Below are 16,995 nucleotides of genomic sequence, written 5' to 3'. Positions count from 1 at the left end.
CTATTCTATGGTTAAAATTTTATGACAATTGGTAAAAAAGAACCTATATTTCCAAACCAATAAAATATGCCACATTTGTATATATAGTGTCCTGCAGGCCAGGTTTCAGTTTTATTGCTTTTGGATGAATTTCGCGTCGGGTAAAAGGAAACGAACACGTTTCCAAAAGAATATGCAAATTAGTTACCCTTCATGTAGTCGCTCGCATATCCATGACTAGGTACATTCAGAAGTTTGTTTGAATAATTTTTAAATAGAAAAAGTAGTCTTTTAATATCAATGCCAGAGAAAGAAAAAAAACTTTATAGCTATACCAGCATTCAGCCCGGCGTTGTTTGGGTTTTGGAGGTGTATGTTGAACAAAAAAAAAAAAAAAAAAAAGTGGTCAATTGTTTTAACTTTGCTCCATATTATGACCCTTTAACATTTATTGTTTTGGGCTCAAATCAAATTATTAAGTCAGATCCATGTGCAAGGAACCTATATATAAAATTTCAAGTGTTTAGACCCAAAATTGTGGGAGGAATTTGGTAGAGTTCTCAAAGATCAAATCGTTGAACTTTCACCCCTTAACAGCCAAATTTATGGTCGAAAACCGATCACAAAAATTTTCCCAGATCTCAGTACCCTGTATATCAAATTTCGAGTCTGTAGACTGAAAATTGAGGAAGGCAGACACGAACCCGTACCGCGATGGAGGAAAAATCTGACGTTCTTGCGGTTACGACCACCGCCAAACCTGAATTGAATTATGTTAACATTTAGGCTAGACAATCATAAGGAGAGGATAACTTTCAAAAATATCGGCCAAAAAAGTGCCCCCCTCTAGAAAAGTGCCCAGTTGAAGGTGAAGATATTAATGTTTTTAGCCAGTTTTTCGATATTTGTCGTATGAAAGGTCGGGCTTAAAAACGATACAGATCTTGGTAAAATCCGTCGCCTCTCTCGAAAGTTTTAGTCAGACATGCAAACATACATACATACATACATACATTCATATATTGGTAACTAAAAATTTTCGACCCAAACCGATGAGAAAGCTTACCCTATCTCTGAATACCCTTTATGTAAAATTTCAAATGTTTAGACCAGAAATTGTCTGAATAATTTGGTAGAGATCGCAGAGGTCAAATTTTTTTAACTTTGGCCCATATTATGACCCCTTAACATTTATTGTTTTGGGCTCAAATCAAGTTATTAAGTTAGATCCGTGTCCAAGGAACCTATATCTAAAATCTCAAGTGTTTAGACCCCAAATTGTCGGAGGAGTTTGGTAGAGTTCTTTGACCACTTAACAGCCAAATTTCTGGCCGAAAACAGATCACAAAGATTTTCACAAATCTTAGTACACTGTATATCAATATTCGAGTCTGTAGACTAAAAATTGACAGAATTATTGTGTAGGGAAATGTACACAGACAGACACACAGACAGACACACAGACACACAGACAGACACACAGACACGTTCACTTTTATAGATATATAGATAGATAAATAGATATATAATGAAAAGTTTAGTTTCATAATTGTAACACAAAGTATTATAAAATACCATTTTTCCGTTAAATTATTCGTTCTTCAAAAATGATATTTTACCTTTACGAACATAAAAATCTCAGATTTATTAAGTTGTCAAACCAATTTACGTACCAGTTTACCCAAAACCTCAACTTTGTTGGTATATATATATATATATATATATATATATATATATATATATATATATATATATATATATATATATATATACTAGCATGGTGTTTGGAGGTGTATGCTGAGCAAAACAAAAACAGTCAATTTTTTAAACTTTGACGCCTATTATGACCCCTTAACATTTATTATATTGGACTTAAATCAAGTTATTAAGTTAGATCCATGTCCAAGGAACCTATATCTAAAATTTCAAGTGTTTAAACCCAAACTTGTCGGAGGGGTTTGGTAGAGTTCTCAAAGGTAAAATCGTTGAACTTTGACCGCTTAACAGCTAAGTTTCTGGCTGAAAACCGATCACAAAAATGTTCCCAAATCTCAGTACCATGTATATCAAATTTCGAATCTGTAGACTAAAAATTGACAGAGTTATTGCGTAGGGCAATGTACACACACACAGATACAGACACACAGATACGTTCACTTTTATAGATATATAGATTAGCGGGGGTTTCCCGTGATTGAATGGCGATCACGAATGTTTCACACTCCCATAATTTTATTGTCATCGAAAGCGATGAAATGGCCCATATTTCAATCAAATCAACTGATTGCCTACTCTAATTGATAACCCATCGCGAAGGAAGCTTCACATACCTCTTGCAGTGACACTATATTGTAGTCTACATTGCACTATAGAGAACCTACTGTTGATTTTTATAAAATTATGTTTATATATAATTGCTTGCATTAAAGTTTAAAATGTAAAACTCAAATATCATGCGTCGATTGTGCTCTAAACAGAAACAATCATTTCGAACGCGCCTCTAATATATCAAAGTACCTACTGTTGTGTTTATATACCTGGCATTACTGGTTGTGCGGTGATAATGGTTGTTCGGTGATAATGGTTTAAAATGCAAAAATCAGGTATCATTGTGAAATTGTTCTTTAGACAGAAACATTCATTTCGAACGCACCCTTGTCATATCAAAGAACCAATACTTGATTTTATATGTTGGGCCTTACGGTTTGTGTGGTGATAAAACTTCTCAGATGCACTTGTGATGTTAGACTGTGTAAGATGTTACTTTTGGTCAAAATCACATGTTCCTTCTTTCATCGAATTATTTCCATTATTGATTATCGATTCTTATCGAAGACAACATTCCGACAGAAAACCTATCCAAGAATACTGCCTGACATATAAAGCACCGTCGTGTGAAACTTCATAAAAATAGACCCAATTGTTATCGAGTCTATAAGAAACGAACGCAGAGACAGACAAAGTTCCTTATATATATATATATATATATATATATATAATTATTTCTACAGCCAAACAACGTCGCAGCCCACAAGAGCTATGACAGCTAACAAACCTGAAGTTCAAGATTCGAGTTTCGCCCTCATTTGGGCTCATCAGTCAGACATATCCGAATTCGGGATTCGAAACCCAAGCCCCTTGGATGCAAGGCAATCGCTCTACCGCATGAGCAAACCCGCCACACATACAAGAAAGTCTATTAACTAATACATATCAAGTAAAGCGCGGCGAAATCCGACTATGAAACGGATCTACTTTGTCTCGTACAAGGAATGTTTTAATCCAACTAAGCTATAACACAAGCCGATGTCTCACAAGTAGGAATTTTATACTCGCTAAGACGATGCCATCCAACAAGCTAACCTACTGAGTAATTAGTAATAGAATTTTCAGAATCGTTGTTTGACTGTGAAAATAATTATATAATCTTTCACGTTCTAAATATACGTATAACCCGTGTGATTACTAAGGAGAGCTCAGTGGAAGACAGATAGGTATATAGTCTGTTTATTATACAAACATTATTGGTTGCATATGTGCATACATGTTTTAGTGGAGTCCCTATTTAAAGAGAACCACCTCGTCAGACCAAAGAAGGACACTTATTGAAACAAGAATCACAGTTCAATTCGTTTTGTATATAAAGAAGTATCCGGGTGCGGCTTATACTATGATAAAAAAAGTGGGGGTATAGTTTATGAATGTGGACAGCAGAGGTTTCTGGAGGCGGGTATGGTAAATAAGGAGAATACGGGAAGGAGGGGAAAGCAAGGAGGAGGGAAGTACGATTCGATCTAGTTAGACTACCATATATATTTATTTATTTTACTAATTCTCAATATATATATATATATATATATATATACATATATATAATGAGATCCTCCGTCTATGTATCTGTTCCACACTATATCCTTCCAGAGAATGACATAGCGATGACCATCGTACCCAGTTTTAAAACAATCTGAGAGAAACACTCAAATTGTTTGGGGAGGTAAATATTTTTATTACACTTTCTAATTAAAAAAATAATATATGATCCACCATCTCTGAAGTCTCCTTACTTTATATGACAGATAAGCAAACGAAAAGTGAGCTTAATGTTGAATCCAAATAAAATGTCACCCTTTACTAATATTCAAACGCTGTTTCAAATTCTAAATAAAGCAATTTGTCAAGACTGAAGATGAAGATGAAGCAAAAGGAAAACCCTTGCGATTTTTATTGATTAAACGTCAGTTTTTTGCTTTTTTTTGTTTTGTTTTTTTACCCTTTGGCTATTTGGACTGATTGACCTTATCTACTACCTAGACGAGGTTTCGTCTTAAGTCCGGAAACTCTTACAATTATCTATAATTATAGACCAAACATTTTTGTACAGTTTCCCGAAACCCTTACTCCGAATGATTAGGATGCCAAGATCGAGCAAATCATTAGCAAAACATCAATATCTTCTTCAGTTATTTCTTCATCAATATTTTATCTCGTCATCAATATTTTTTTTATCATCCTTTTATTAAAATTTCTTCAGCCTCTCTTTTTATTCTCTTTTTTCAATCCTCGATTTCTTATTAATTATCATTATTCATTTTTATGAGTGTTTTCTCATTTTCTTTCGTTTGAATCTCCCTCTCTATCATTTTTCTTCTTATTCTTGTTGTTTTTCATCGTCATCATCATCATCATCATTTAGAATATCATTTTTATTCGTCCCAATTATTTATCATCATCATCATCATCATCATCATCATCATCATCATCATCATCATCATCATCATTCTTTATAATTTTATTATTATTCATATTATCTGTTTCGTCCAAATCGATATGAGTACCACTCGTGTAATTATAATCCTGCAGACTTGTTTATGCATAAGAAACGATTATGAAGAGTTTAGCTGAACTGGCAAAAGAAGTTTCATGTTTAAAAAGCAAACTAAAATATTAAGGAAACGAGTAAGCAACGAGGAGAATCGCGAAGAAAAAATTTCACCCTGGGACAGACTCATGTGCTCACGTATATTCACTCGTTCAGACCGTAACCATCATACACAGAAAGAGACACACATTCACATAAGAAAAGACATACACACATCTATGCTTGTTTCACAAGTACCTTAATGGTATGCACTCTAATGAATTCACAGCACTTGTACTCGCCTCGACGTACATACTCTTGACCAATTTGACAAGCAGCATAGTAATATCCCTTTACTGTTGATGTCCCTAAATGTCAGAAAAACCTTCTACTCTAATAATTTTCCCTCAAATTTCTAAACTTTAGAATTTCACCCCAGTTCTCTGCTCCCATGACTGTACTAACTTGCAGAAGTTCAAGTCCAATGTGAACAGACATCTCGCTGTTCAACTCCCTACATAGCGTCCATGTGGCTTTGGTCCAAAATACTAGCTATTTATGGCCATGTGGTATCGTTCCTTGTTTGGGATGCATACCAGTAAAAGAAAACAAACTCTAATAGTTTCTTCCTTTCGACTGATAGACTTAGGAATCCACCCTGTTTTCTACCTCTCTTATTGTACTAACCTGCGGGCATTTAAATGTAATGTGAACAGACATCTCGCTGCTCAACTCCTTGCAGTCCCATATTAGACACAATCCTAATTTCCAAATAGCAATATGCATTGTTTGGGTGAAATAGTACAAAAATCGTTATAATGCGATCCCAATTTATAAAGTGCAACACTTCCTTAACATAGTATGGGCAATTGCAACGTAATAGTATCAGAGCAACTAGAATAACAAAACTGCTGTAAAAATCTAGGATCAGTCAACATCGGGATACGTAGTTCTCTTGTTATCTCTGTATGTAGCGAGCAAAGACGTCTCAAAGACATAGCGGGAAAGTGGCAACTTTGCCTATGCACAATTTATTTACGTGTTATTCGATAAAGTTTCCACAAATCCACATGCAATGAATGAGCATTGCTGTTGATGGTGTTATGAGTAAACGCAATCTTGCAGATTAACGAATAGCTGCGACTAATGAGAAGGACTCTATACAAACAGACCATCTTGAGGCGCAATCTTCGTGAGCTCTACGTAGAAGTCTTACTTAGCAAATAAACAACAACAAAAATCACATACTTTTTATTTTATAGATCATTACATTTATTTTAAATTCTTCTTATAAAGAGTTTAAACTTTTAAAAATCTATTTTAATCATATTTATGCTTCAATCTTCATAAAAGTGTTTTGCATCGAGTTTATGCCTCCTTACGAAGATTAAATCCAGATATAATGCGACTATAATTCATATCTATAATCTTTATTATTATTATTATTATTATTATTATTATTATTATTATTATTATTATCATCATCATCATCATCATCATCATCATCATCATCATCATCATCATCATCCAAATCCCTTACATGATTTTTATTCTAGCAAATGTCTAAAATTTAAAGTTTAAACTTAAGGTATCTTAAGAAGCACATGAAAATTACGCAGTCTTCCTTAAATGATGTCTAAGGTGTTGTATAGTCGTGTCTTATTGAGAACCGTATCGGTGTGTGTATATTTACTAGGGTATGTCCCTTTTCATGTAACATAATGACAATGGGTTAAATATGATGCAACTCTGAAATATTTGAGTTTTAAATGGAGGTGCACATCCATATTATGTCCCACTAAAAACATCCCCTCTAACCTACTTCAGAGAAATTGAAATTTGGAAAATATTTATTAAGGTCTGATACCTGTGGTTAAAACTTCATAAAAATGAAGCCTCCTATCACCTTGCAACTAGATTCTAAAGTTCATAATGATCATTTTATTGGTTTAGAAGTTCATCTTGCTAATACAAATATATTAACATATACACATGCTTAATAAGTAAGTAAGATAGAGATGAATAAAAAAAACAATATATATATATATATATATATATATATCATTCAAACACGGTAGTGTTTGAATATATGGTTAAGTAGCAGTTTTAGTCATTTAGAACTGTTTAAAGCTTCACGGTTCACTTATTTTTCGACCAAATTTCAAACAATTTATACAGTTTATAGATGACCATCTCAGCTATATTGTGAAAAATAATTTTAAATTTTCGTTGAGTAAAACAAAAGTTATGATGAATTAATTGGTTTTAAAATCATAAAAATTCGCAAGGATGTGAGCGACGTTTTTTATGATGGTGTCCATAGCAACAACGTCTCTTCAGCGACTAGTGTTGCTACTAATTCACCGCTCTCGCGAAAAGTGAAGTAAGAAGTGGAACAGGGAGAATAAAACCAGATAAGTGCCGTACATTGTTTTAGACATGTGTATGCTATGTTTATGGAGGCAAAAAATAGGACTCATGTTAAACAAAGAACAAAGGAATTTACTAGAAGCCTAAAAAAAATCATGGATTAAAATAGAAAAAATGCAAGCATGAAAGGTAATATGGTTAAGCTTAAACATGGAAAAAAAGAACATTCCAGTAAAAAATATAATAAATTTATAACTTAAAATACTGCAGCATTAAAATTTTTTTAACAAACATTCAATTTAACATTAGATAATCAATTCTGAATGCTGCAATATTTTAAGTTATAAATTGATTATATTTTTTACTAGAATAACTTGTCCTTTTCTTTTCCATGTTCAAACTGAACCATATTACCTTTTATACTCGCATTTTTCTATTGTAATATATATATATATATATATATATATATATATATATATATATATATATATATATATATCATAAATTTTTATTTCGGTTTCAATTTAGACTGGTGCACTCAAGTCATACAGATATATTTTTTTATTTTTGAGATCACAACTTTATAATATATAAAATTCGATAGAAAATTGACTCTATAATAATATATATGAAATCTGTGTAAATTAAAATATCATATTCAAGCGTTTTTTACGACCGGGCTACGCTAGGTATCCCTGCTATCTTAGATTCATAATTTTTCAGTTTTAACAAAAGAGCTAAAATATCAGGGCGTCTTCATTTAACCTGAACACCCAAAGAATGCCAACATCAATATATTACATATGAAAGAGTCCGCTGTGGAATTTCCACAGGTCCTACTAGATCAAATAATACAAATAACCGATGCTCATCTAAAAAAAAAATAGAAACATAATAATGTTCTCACCTGGAATGTTATTTTAACAACGTTTCGGCTATTGTAATCTCCGACCTTCTTTAGATGCATCTAGTTAAACTCAGTAATCTTTCTGTATCACCTTTGTATAGTTTTTTCTAATTACATAGAATCTCATAATTGCTATGTGTTTCCCCCCCCCCAGAGGGATTGATTCGTACAGGTATCCTAAATATCCTAATAGTAAAGCCACAGGCGATCATGTGTCGTAAACAAAATTACAATTGAAATAAAAATCTTAAAAATAGGTTCATCAAGTTAAAAGTACACAAGTCGGTAAATAATCAAAATCTAGTATAAGTTATTTGCTGATTTTTTGTTTATGATTTTTTTAATTGCTAATAATGCTGCAATTGTGCTGCATCCTTTGCTCATGTATTTAACGTATTCTACATCATTTTGAAAGTAATTTTCCTATTTCTGATCATGTCTATAATTGTTCAATCAAGAGAAGCCATTAATTAATTAAATGTGCCCAACACTATTTGCCCTCATTATTGACCGCCACGTGAACGCTAGTAATATAGACATATTTATAATTCTGTTGTGTTTTAATAGTCTCGCCCTTTTGAGTATATTCACAGTAGAACAACGCAGGACGTTGCTCCTAACATGGTCTCCGCCTCCAAAACTCACCACCACCCACTTTCCACCGGCGTAGAATCAATAATAAACAAAGCTAATCTCGCCAAATGATTTCGATTCGTTCAATACAAATAAAAGCTTTGACTTTGACGCTTCCATTTGGCGGTTGATTAGATACACTCGAAAACTTGAAGCGTCCAAGCGATTGAGCAGAAATAAAATGAGAACGAAATCATATGTAATTCGTTATTCTAAATAAACATATGATCGACGAATGTAATCATTTATTCTGATATACGAAGTGGAAATCATGAAAACAATTTCTTATTAATCCATTTATACACTCTAACCAATAGTATATATATATATATATATATATATATATATATATATATATATATATATATATATATATGTGTGTGTGTGTGTGTGCGTGCGTGCGTGCGTGCGTATGTATGTGTGTATAAAATAAAAATTACAATTAAAGTTACCAAAATGATCCAAGATGGTAAAATTAAAGTATATTATAAATATTAAAGAATTGATATTTATAAAATCATCTCAGCCAGATGTAAAAGCTCGATAAAACCAAAAAGGAAATAGAGCTTATAATATGAGCAAACAGTTAATAAAACATATTAAAAACACTTTGAAATGAGTTAAAAACATATTTAATCTGGAAAAGAAACACTAGATAAGTGGATAGTCCTTAATGCAAAATCCGATCCCACATTTTGCTAATTGCTACCCTCTGATGAGAAGGAAAGTATTTCTTCGAAACTCCGCGGATTAAGGACTATCCACTTATCAAGTGTTTCCTTTTCAGATTAAATATGTTTTAACTCATTTCAAAGTATTTTTTAACATGTTTTATTAACTATTTACTCGTATATATATATATATATATATATATATATATATATATATATACATATATATATATAATTATTCTAGTTTAAGAATATTCAAATATAAAAATCAATGAATTTAACAAGGTTTATATAAGAGTGCTGAATAAGAAACAAAGCCAAGTATACATTCTATTTATATTTTAATAAAATATTTTTAATATCGTTACACAATCATGACAATGTTTCGGTCAATTAGATATGCATTACTAAAGACTTCGTGACAGAGATCAAATCCTCAATGACATTTTCATTGAGGAAATGATGATTTTAAAATATATACATATAAACAATAAAAAACGATTTGTATCAACTAACGAGGTTTTTAGTTATACATAACTAATTGAAACATTGACTGAAACATTGTCATGATTGTGTAGCGATATTAAAAAATGTTTATATGAGCATAAAAATATATTTATATGAACATAAATAAAAATATAAACATATATATATGTATATATATGTTAAAAAAACGAAAAAAAAAACTATTAAAGAGAAAAACTACTTCCAGCCCGCGTTATAATAAGGATACCTATTAATTCGGCACATTCACAAAATCACTGTATACAAAAACTGAACAAAAGAAGAGGAAGTTAAAGTTAGACGAACTTTTAAGTAAAGACCTGCAAGACTAAGGTCGAGTCGTCGGTTAGGACTTGGATTCGGAGGAAATTGTCCTTAAAGGGTCGCGCGGAGGCATGTGCTACGTACATGTTTCCTTTGATCCTTTACCGTTTATCTGTTCTTCCCCTGCCTGCGGACCGCTGTAAGGCTTTAGAGCGCCTCCTTTTCAAACTGCTATGGAAGGGAGGAAAGCCGTTTGTCCGTAGACAGGTCTGTACGCAGAAGCTTAGCGAGGGAGGCTTGGGGATGCCTGATCTGCAAAGCCATAAACATGCAGAAAGATTGGCGTTCCTGAGTCGGACACTGATGGAGGAAACGCCATGGGTACCAGTCGTGGAACAGGCTTTTCCACGGCTCATATCCGCCCCTGCCGCTGAAGGTCGCAAAAGACCAGCGGGGGAACGGTGTTTCCTGACCGAATGTCGAGCCGCCCTTAGGGCATTGCCGAGGTCCAGGGACCTTGCACGGCCTAGGTGGAGGCTATATGAGGAATTAGTGGAGGGGACTGCAAAAGACCCGCTGGTGGAGCGGCTACATCTGTCGAGGGGGGAAGTTCTCTCGCTTTGGAATTGGGCGCCTGCCAGTAGCTACATCAATAATTCTGAATTTTCAATAACGTGGAGGCTAGTCCGGGACGCGCTGCCACTCTTTGGCAGACTAGCCAGGGATTGTAGGGATAGCGAATATTATTATCCCCCGTGCCCACGCTGCAATGATGAAGAGGAGGAGGAAACAAGAGAACACGCGTTCTTTCTTTGCAGCGGGGTGCGGAGTCTCTGGGAGTATGTCGAAGGGGTAACGGCTCGCATCGACCCCGAGCGGTCGGTGCCACTTGATTTAGCGTACGTAGTCGACAATGTGAACCCGCCGTTTGACAGGGAGAAACGGTTGGTGTTTCTAGCGATCCTAGCGGTAGCTCGATTAGTGACGTGGTATACACGTCTGGGCATTGTCTATGAGGGGCGATCTTTTTCCGATCAGGATCTGGTTGTTTATTTTAAGCATCAACTTAAAATAAAAATCAGATGTGATTGGAAGAGATTGTCCCGCATAGACTTTGATAGGAGATGGGTGCACAACACTAGTTTGTGCATCCGACGAGGAGCTAGGTTCGAGTTCGTGTTTCCACCCTAGTGGTATTGTTCCTAAGGTGCTGAGGTTTGGTTTTCTCGGAACCCAGCCCCTTATGTAAAGTAATATAAGGTTAACCTTATACGATGGGTAGGAGTAGGCTAGGTAGGTGTTTAACCACCAAGAGTGGATAGCTTATGCTTTATTAGGGCCTAGACTAGGGTAGTATGCATGTTATCCTGTTCCCGTAGTCTTTTATTTTTTCGTTAGATTGGCACTAAGAGAGCTTCCAAAGATGCCCAGTCCACTTGTTTATTTTGTCCCCGGCCTATTTTTGCCCATTACGCACTTTTATCTTGGAGGACGCCATCCACCCCGGTTTACCCCAACCCCAAGTTATTTTTCACACATACCCTTAGGTCCTCCACTCTCCTCTAGGGAACGACCTGCTTGCTTTCACCTCTTCCCCCCGGGGGAGAGGAGCGGAAGACAGTGGGCGTTTCACACGACAGACCAGCTATTAGGTAGGGAGGGTCCCTTACTAACCTGCCCTCATAGGCATTTTGTTTATTTGCTTCCTTTTTCTTTCTTTTTTGGGTGTTTTCTATTTTGCCCCCTCACCATCATTTCACCCCCATTTTTATTATAAAAAAAAAAAAAAAAAACTTTATTTTGTATATAAATAAGTTTTGTTTTGTTCCTGTATATATTTGTTTTAAAATTTTTCAGCGTGAATGTCGCCCGCCATCCGTGTAAGCTGGGGAGCTGTTATTTTAAGTAGGTCCTGGTAAGAATGTAAGGCGGTTATGCAAATAGTGCGTGATAGAAACTCTAGTATAGGTTTTACTTAATAAAGTACTTGCTATCAAACGCAAGTCTAGCCTAGGACTAGCAAAGACCCCTATTTTCCCCCACTTCCCCCTACTGGCCCTGGTGCCTAAGTTGTTACGGACCCCAAATAAGGCCTTGGCAGTAGATAATGCCAAGGTCGGGGCCGTAACGACTAAATACAAGTTCGCTGTTTACTACGTCACGGACTGCATTTAATTCTTGGCCGCCATCTTGGTTACTGATCTGAACTACGCCGCTATCTTGGTTACTGATCTGAACTACGTCGTCTCAAACAATGTCTCAAAACTTAACAGGTTATGCGCCCAGCCACTGTCTTTTCTTTGACGGATCGGAATTTAAATTCGAATTGTGGCAGGTAAAATTTCTGGGATATCTAAGGATTCGAAAACTACACAAAGTCATACAATCTACAACAGAGAATCCAAACGACCCGAATTTTTCGAAAAGAACGCGACTATTTTTGCAGAACTGATTCAATGTTTAGACGATAGAAGTCTGTCTCTGATTATAAAAGACGCATTGGATGATAGACGGAAAGCATTGGACATATTAAGAGAACATTATTTATCAAAAGGGAAACCGAAAATAATATCCCTATATACAGAATTAACGTCTTTGAAACGTAACGAGGATGAAACGATTACCGACTCCGTTATAAGGGCAGAAACAACCGCCAATGCCTTAAAACTCTCAGGTGAAATAATAAGCGATAGCTTGTTAATATCAATGACCCTCAAGGGACTTCCAGCTGATTTTAAACCATTTACAACTGTTATAACTCAGAAAGACAAACCCATAAATCTCAGCGAATTTAAAGTGGCATTGCACAGTTACGAAGAGACTAATCGTATGCTCGTGGACAACGACACAACCACAAAAGTTTCCAATGTCGAAATAAACGCTCTAAAATAGACTCCGTAAAAAACATTGAGAATTTTGAGGAAGAACATACATTTCTATTCATATGTAACTTTGACAATACCACAAACGGTAAAAAATCTCCTTGTAAACTGTGGTGCTACAGCGCACGTTATCACCAAGGAATCTGATTTTATTAATTTTGATTCAAACTTTAATCCTCTAAGTCATTTTGTCGAACTTGCCGACGGTAGTCAAATAAATGATATAGTCTTGAAAAAGGCGATGCTAAAATATCCCCCAAAAATAATAAAGGCGAAATCTGTAACTGTATTCTAAAAAATGCTCTGTTCATACCTATATTTAATAAAGGCATATTTTCCGTGCAGGCTGCAATTAAACAAGGCGCGAATATACAATTTGGCCAAAATATATCAAAATTGACATACCCCAATGGAACTGTATTTGACATTTAAGAAAATGGCCGACTTTATTATTTAAAAAGTATGGTTCCCTCAAAAACTGCCTGTCATGAATTGGAAACCTGACATAAAATTCTAGGACACTGCAATACAGCTGATATTTAAAAATACCAGATGTAGTCGAAGGCATGAAAATAATATCTTCTGGCGATCTCCCAAATTGCGATGTGTGTGCACAGGGGAAAATGACAAAATATATAAGCCGAACGCCAGACAAAAAAAGCTACGAAAATTCTCTCAATTGTGCATTGTGACTTAGCAGGTCCGATCAGCCCGATAGGGAGAAACAATCTAAGGTACGTTTTGAACTTTATTGATGATTTTTCTGGTTTAATTATGGTTTATTTTCTAAAAAAAACAAATCCGACACTATCCTCGCCACTAAGAAATATTTAGCTGATGCTGCCCCGTACGGTTCAGTAAAATGTATTCGCTCAGACAATGGGACTGAATTTACTAGTAAAGACTTTGAACTTCTATTAATTAACCACCGTATTAAACACGAGAAATCGGCGCCGTACTCCCCCTTCTAAAATGGTACAGCTGAAAGGGCATGGCGAACCCTTTTTGAGATGACAAGATGCCTACTTATCGAATCGAAATTAGCGAATAGTTTATGGACATACGCTTTAATGGCAGCAGCATATATCAGAAATAGATCGCTACGAAAAACGCTGTATGAAGCGTTTTGCGGTGTAAAACCTAAAATGAACAGAATGCATCTATTTGGTTCTGATTGTTTTGCATTTATAGAAAACACCAGTAAACTAAATACTAAAAGCGAAAAAGGTACTTTCGTAGGATACGATAAAAATAACCCAGCATACTTAATCTACTTCGCCGCTCAAAATGCTATAAAAAGGGTTAGATGTGTAAAATTCAATGATACATTAAATTTTAAAAATGGCGATCCAGTGGTCGAAAAACGTGAAATATTGCCTAGCACTTAATCGATCACAATGAAAATATTAATAACGACGACAATTACAGTACTTCTGACGAAAATAGTAACCAGACACGTCGATACCCAATAAGGGAGCGAAAAAGGCCAGACTTCTTACAAATTGAAAAGATACAAGATTACGCCGTGGATTACTGTTATTCGTTGAACAGCGCACCGGAAAGTTATAATGAAGCCATTAATTCAGAAAATCACCAAGAATGGGAACAAGCTACGATATCCGATTTGAAAGCTTTATCTGAAAATAACACATACGAAATAGCGGCAAAACTAACAGATAAAAATATAAGTTTCTTCACGCTGGGTTTTTTTTCCAAAACAATCACAGCTTCTGGCAGTGAAACTTTTAAAGCAAGATTTTTGGCAAAAGGTTTCTCACAAATTCCTGGGGTGGAATATTGTGCAACATTTTCACCAACGACAAATTTAACGACAATTAGAATTTTATTATAACTTGCCATTCAATACAATTTAAAAATACATCAAATGGATGCAAAAAATGCTTATTTAAATGCTCCGATTGACTGTGAAATCTACATTTACCCTCCAGAGGGATTTAAGATGAAAAATAAAAATTGGGTGTGGAAATTAAATAAATCGTTATATGGACTAAAACAAAGTGCACACAATTGGAATTTAACACTCCATAATTATTTAATAGAACAGAAATTCAAATAATGCCCCGTAGACGCGTGCATATATACCAAAAATGTAGGTAATAAATTGTTGGTTTTGTTTTTTTTGGGTTGACGATATATTACTCGCCTCAAACTGTGACAACACTTTAAGAGATGTTAAAAATGAATTAAATAAAATATTTAAAATTGCCGATCTTGGACAACTGTCATGGTTCCTCGGTATAAAATTTACCAGTGAAAATGAAACTATAACTATGAACCAATCACGATACATTGACAAAATTCTGCTCAAGTTCGGAATGCAAGATTGTAAGCCGCGTTCAACTCCCGTCGAAATGGACATAAATGAAAATATAGGGACCGAAACAAAATTCATAGATAACCGAATATACAGGGAAATGGTAGGGAGTCTTATCTACTTGATGACCGCAACAAGGCCTGACATATATTACACTGTAACAAAGCTATCTCAAAACTTATTGAAACCGACAATTAAAGACCTTAATCGTGCAAAACAAATCCTTCGTTACCTAAAAGGAAACAAGGAACAATCTTTAAGATTTAAAAAATCTACATATCCTCTAAATTTAGAAGGCTTTTCGGATTCAGATTGGGCTAACTCTGGGGATAGAAAGAGTATAGCCGAGTATTGTTTTAGACTGTCAAAGACTGGACCTATGATCTCTTGGAAAACTAAAATGCAACAAATTGTTGCCCTTTCTACTTGTGAAGCAGAATATGTGGCTCTTACTCATTCCGCGCAGGAGGCAATTTTTCTGAACACCCTTCTAAAATCTATTTTAAAACCAGATCTAAGTAAAAAAAAACCTATAGTAATTCATTGTGATAATCAGAGCAGTATCTTATTAACAAATAATTCTATGATTCATCAAAGGTCGAAGCATATTGGTATCAGATATCATTTTATAAGGAATGAAATAAGGAAAAATCTAGTACTCTTACTTATGTGACGTCTGAAAATAATATAGCCGACATTTTCACTAAACCTACATAAAATTAAGACATTTTATAACCGAACGTTTTGGAATCTAATTATGAATAAATCTCTTTTCAGAAACCCAAATGGAGAAGCATGAACAGTTAAAATCACCACCCCCCCCCCAAAAAAAAAAATTGTAAATTGTCCCGGGCACGACGTTAAACTGCGACCATTTCTACCTTACTAACCAAAATTAACCAATTAATACCTAACATAATGTTTCCAGTTTTTGTTACAAAAAAAAGGTACTTGTTAAAACCCTTTTGTAAACTTCCCATTTGTCAAATAGTTCTTTTTGTATCTTTTTTTTTTTTTGCAAACATTTGTTAAAACAAAACAAAAATGTATATTTGTGAATTTTTGTGCATATGTTTTTAAGTTTCCTGTGTGTACCTATTTACAATGTCTCCCCACGGAACAGAGTTAGACACCAGGGTCGTTTTTTAATGTGGAGAAAAGGTACAAAAAGTAAAAATTGTCTCAGTCGTGAAGGATTTCTCCTCCACTGGAAGAGAACGGGAAATGGAAGTGCCACATCTGAAGAATAGATACTACACTTTGATCTTGGCCAAAAGGCCAAGAAGTAGTAATGTCTATAGGTATTTGAAAAGTATTCTATTTGTATGTTTATATATATTTGAAAAGTGTTTATTTTTATATGTATCCAAAAAAAATGGCTTCTTTTTGCATACATTATACCAATATATTAATAATTCTTTTTGACCGATGAGAATAAAGACAAATTCTCATAAAACCAGAAGAAGAAAAGAAAAGAAAACAAAAAAAAACAATTATTTTACTGGTTTATTTTTTCTTCGTTCATTAATTTTTATTAGTTTATTTTTCTTTCCTTTTCTCAAGTGAAACCAAAATTGAATCCGAAAGGATTT

General features: G+C 34.5%; 1 pseudogene; it reads right to left on the bottom strand.

Moving 5' to 3' along the window:
- Positions 1 to 16,559: 16,559 nt before the first annotated feature.
- On the bottom strand, positions 16,560 to 16,693 carry LOC145291717 (U2 spliceosomal RNA; annotated as a pseudogene).
- Between the last annotated feature and the right edge of the window lie 302 nt (positions 16,694 to 16,995).

Source organism: Euprymna scolopes, chromosome 12 (assembly GCF_053919585.1).
Source record: "Euprymna scolopes isolate OS-2025 chromosome 12, ASM5391958v1, whole genome shotgun sequence".
NCBI lineage: Eukaryota > Metazoa > Mollusca > Cephalopoda > Sepiida > Sepiolidae > Euprymna > Euprymna scolopes.
This window is presented reverse-complemented; position numbering and strand designations above follow the sequence as displayed.